The sequence below is a fragment of the Epargyreus clarus genome, unplaced genomic scaffold (assembly GCF_041222505.1).
Source record: "Epargyreus clarus isolate Ecla_fem2 unplaced genomic scaffold, WU_Ecla_fem_2.2 ptg000007l, whole genome shotgun sequence".
NCBI lineage: Eukaryota > Metazoa > Arthropoda > Insecta > Lepidoptera > Hesperiidae > Epargyreus > Epargyreus clarus.
In genome coordinates, this window is record NW_027332215.1 from 3,719,692 (window position 1) to 3,724,393 (window position 4,702).

The 4,702-nt window shown below is 34.3% G+C and overlaps 1 long non-coding RNA gene across 1 annotated transcript; it reads right to left on the minus strand.

The window, feature by feature from the left end:
- Positions 1–2,881: 2,881 nt before the first annotated feature.
- LOC140743086 (uncharacterized) lies at positions 2,882–4,054 on the minus strand. The gene is made up of 3 exons (XR_012102371.1): positions 3,872–4,054; positions 3,515–3,729; positions 2,882–3,256 (listed from the first exon to the last, which is right to left on the minus strand). It is a non-coding gene; the product is annotated as an uncharacterized LOC140743086 (long non-coding RNA).
- Between the last annotated feature and the right edge of the window lie 648 nt (positions 4,055–4,702).

The window sequence follows — 4,702 nt, forward strand, 5'->3', positions numbered from 1 at the left end:
CGGCGGCGACAGACCAATATTGAGCTCTCTTCCTCTTTTTTACTAAATAAAAAAGAAGAAGAGCGCTTGGTAATAGGTCAATGCATCGGTTGTTCAGAAGACATGTTATCTCATCTATTTTCCCTAGGCCCGAAGAAACAAGAAAGAAGAAACGGCGGCGACAGACCAATATTGAGCCCTTGTTTTCTTTTTTACTAATTAAAAGACATGTTATTTCATCTATTTTCCCTAGGCCCGAAGAAACAAGAAAAACGAAACGGCGGCGACAGACCAATATTGAGCTCTCTTCCTCTTTTATACTAAATAAAAAAGAAGAAGAGCGCTTGGTAATAGGTCAATGCATCGGTTGTTCAGAAGACATGTTATCTCATCCATTTTCCCTAGGCCCGAAGAAACAAGAAAGAAGAAACGGCGGCGACAGACTAATATTGAGCTCTCTTCCTCTTTTTTACTGAATAAAAAAGAAGAAGAGCGCTTGGTAATAGGTCAATGCATCGGTTGTTCAGAACATGTTATATCATCTATTTTCCCTAGGCCCGAAGAAACAAGAAAGAAGAAACGGCGGCGACAGACCAATATTGAGCTCTCTTCCTCTTTTTTACTAAATAAAAAAGAAGAAGAGCGCTTGGTAATAGGTCAATGCATCGGTTGTTCAGAAGACATGTTATCTCATCTATTTTCCCTAGGCACCGGCATGGGCACTTATTATTATAAAAATAACACATCATGAATATAACACAAAATAATTAATTAAAACAATACTACATATAATTAAATAATTTGAATATATTGCTAACACTTGTTCCTTCGGGCCTAGGGAAAATAGATGAGATAACATGTCTTCTGAACAACCGATGCATTGACCTATAACCAGGCGCTCTTCTTCTTTTTTTGTAAGTAAAAAAGAAGAAGAGAGCTCAATGTTGGTCTGTCGCCGCCGTTTCTTCTTTCTTGTTTCTTCGGGCCAGGGAAAATAGATGAGATAACATGTCTTCTGAACAACCGATGCATTGACCTATAACCAGGCGCTCTTCTTCTTTTTTTGTAAGTAAAAAAGAAGAAGAGAGCTCAATGTTGGTCTGTGACCGCCGTTTCTTCTTTCTTGTTTCTTCGGGCCTAGGGAAAATAGATGAGATAACATGTCTTCTGAACAACCGAAGCATTCACCTATTACAAAGCGCTCTTCTTCTTTTTTAGTTAGTAAAAAAGAGAAATAGAGCTAAAAATTTGTCTGTCACCGCCGTTTCTTCTTTCTCGTTTTTTCGGGCCTAGGGAAAATAGATGAGATAACATGTCTTCTGAACAACCGATGCATTGACCTATTACCAGGCGCTCTTCTTCTTTTTTTGTAAGTAAAAAAGAAGAAGAAGAAGATGATGACATAATGAATGTAATCATCATCATAATGTGTAGTATTGTTTAGTGTTAGTGTTAATAATAATAATAATATTATGATTAGGTATTATGTATATAGTTTGTAGTTAAAATTCTTATAATACAAGAACCATTTGTATTATAAGTTGAACACCGTATGTGTTTTAACTATGTTCAAATTATCTAAGGGTATAAGGTAGTTTATGGCACAGTAATATATTTAAATCCTAAGGTATCAATCTACGCGGAACAATGCCGACCTGTGCAGTTAAGTGATACAAAAACACGAAATCGAAGAAAAAGTGCGGAGAAATATAGTTTCATTCGTATATGAATCTAAAAACTACATTTTTAATATTTTTCAATCACTAAAACAGATGAAAATGACAATTTCAATGCCGCTGGGCCGCTGCGCTCTGTGCCGTGCGCCATGAGGCGCCAACTGTGGGGCCGCTGCGCTCTGTACCGTGCGCCATGAGGCGCCTACTGCGGGGCCCCTGCGCTCTGTGCCGTGCGCCATGAGGCACCAACTGCGGGGCCGCTACGCTCTGTGCCGTGCGCCATGAGGCGCCTACTGCGGGGCCGCTGCGCTCTGTGCCGTGCGCCATGAGGCGCCTACTGCGGGGCCGCAGATTGTACGTGTACGCGGCATTGCTACATCCTCAACACAATTGCTTCGGATTGAATGGAGGCTATCCCCGTACAATCTGTAGTATAGTCTATTGTAATGTTCGTATGTAAACTTTTGACTACTTTTCCTGTTGTTCCTATTGTTATTAGTATAACAGGCATTTTCAAAATCTATGTATTTCACTGTTAAATGTATGACATTTACTTGACTTTTCTATTTCTTTAGCTCAGATATTGTAATCTGAAGGAATTGAAAGGTCAATTAAAAATAATCGCGTATTTCCTGTTTGTTAATGTAAATAATGTGTGGTGTAATGAGTGTAATTGGTTTGTCGGTTTGTAATTATCTATTTTGGATTAACTTAGCTGTTTTATTTTCTAATATTATAAATAAGATTATATTTTAAAATGGGTACATAGTGGAGTGCCTGGAGCATTCTAAACCGTAAAACCTCGGATTAGAGTTATAGTGAATGAATTAATATGATCGATGTGGGATATTGTTTTTTAAACTGTAAATTGCAATGTTTACCCAAATTTTTTTTGTGCACTCCAATTTTTTATTGTTTAAAAAAAATATTATAAAAAAATAATGTTTGACCATATATTGTCACTTTAAACAGTATTTTATTTTTTTAATTTGTTAAATCTTACCTGAGTAGACATATAGGAACATTTTTCTAAGATACCTGTGTATAAAAATAGCAGTACCTAGGGATTTCGAACAGGTAGAAAAACGTGGAGGGGGGAGCGGAGCGAAAGCTGCTATGTATAATAGAATTTCTCGGCCAGTTTAATTATAAACGAAACGTACTCTATTGTGTACATTTAAAAAAAAATAGGTAATTAATTATGACTAATGAAAAGAAAAAAAATATTAGTACAAAATCTGTTTATTTAAATATATTACATTGTTGTCTACATCAAATATTTTCTTCTACTTCATCTATCTGTATAATAGGTGAAGTATTGGAACAACTATTTATGCTGCACTGTAAACATGCTACACTGCAGTATAAACCACTTCATCGGCATCCACACGGTTACATCTTGGTTAATTTTTTTAAAACATAATTGTATTGGGCCCAAATTTCGGTGAAATGATAATATCGTGAAAGCGTTCTATTAGTCGTTTTTTAATAGTTTTTTCATCCGGGATATGCTCTGTAGTGATGACGTTTTTCAACTCTTGCATGCTAAATTGGCAATCATCATTCTCTTCTATGTACTTGTATATACTCCATTGCTGCACCTACAATCGAAATTCTCGGATTAATTTTCTTTTCAACATTACTGAGGTGAATTGAATTTTTCAGCAAAGTATAACAATCCGAATGATACTTTGCTGAGTGTTTTTGTAAGTCGGTTAAGTATATCAGAAATCCTTTTATGGATATCTCGATAATAAGCAGATTTCTGGACAGCTATAAAATTCGTGATGGATTCATTTAAAGTTGGAGTTTTGATGTATGAAATCTGCCTACGCCGAGCTTTATTTAATTTTACTTACTTTAATGAGCATAAACAAATTCAGTTTGTAGGTGAGGTAACAATCCATTTTGTCGTTCGGTTGAAGCAGCTTGTAAAGAGGTTACTCCTCGACTAATTTTTATAATTGCACCTAAATTTGACTTTGTTTCGGAAGATGAACCCAGGTGTATACATATTATGTAGCTATTTTCATCAGCCATGCTGCTAGCCGTTGGTTTATCCATTGTTCGAAATCTAATAAAAAACAATTAATAATTAATTAATTGTATTTGATTCATTATTATCATATATATTTTTTATTGAAACTGATCTTTAAATTTCGATTTATTTATTATTTAATTAATTCAATAATGAACTGTAGTTTTCAATCACTTACCAAATTAAGCAATACAAAATAATTTGTCATAGTTCAATATAAAAACGTCGTCTTTAATACACCTTCCAGTACAAAAATATACAAGAATTTTTCACTAATAAACCACATTTTCACTGTTATAGAAGCACAATATTCACAGAACACGTGTTACTTGCAACTAAACTAGCCGAGAAATTCTATTGTACATAGCAGCTGTCGCTCTCGCCTCCACGTTTTTCTACCTGTTCGAGATCCCTAGGTACTGCTATTTTTATACACAGGTATCTTTGAAAAATGTTCCTATATGTCTACTCGGGTAAGATTTAACATATAAATAAAAAAGATTACTGTTTTAAGTGAAAATATATGGTCAAACATATTTTTTTATAATATTTTTTTAAACAATGAATAAATGAAGTGCACAAAAAAATTTTGGGTAAACATTGCAATTTACAGTTTAAAGAACAATATCCCACATCGATCATAAATTAATATTCACTATTCACTATTCACATTCACTATAACTCTAATCCGAGGTGAAAAGCCCCAGGCGCTTAATGATTGAATGAGCTCATTCAATCATTAAGCATGGCCGAATTAGATATTACCTCATATAATTACCGGTAAGAATATATTACTAGCATGACGAATTAAGTCTGATGTATCCTCAAAATAATTCCGTCAGCAATAATAATAATTTATTTATACACGTATTTGTATGTTTTTATTAATTAACTCGGGTTTTGGATAAAATAGTAGTGTATTGGTTGCATTATTTTTGGTCGCATTTTACTTGTTAAAAATTAAAATTGCGTATTGCGTATACGAGTATTTTGTACTGTTATTTCTATT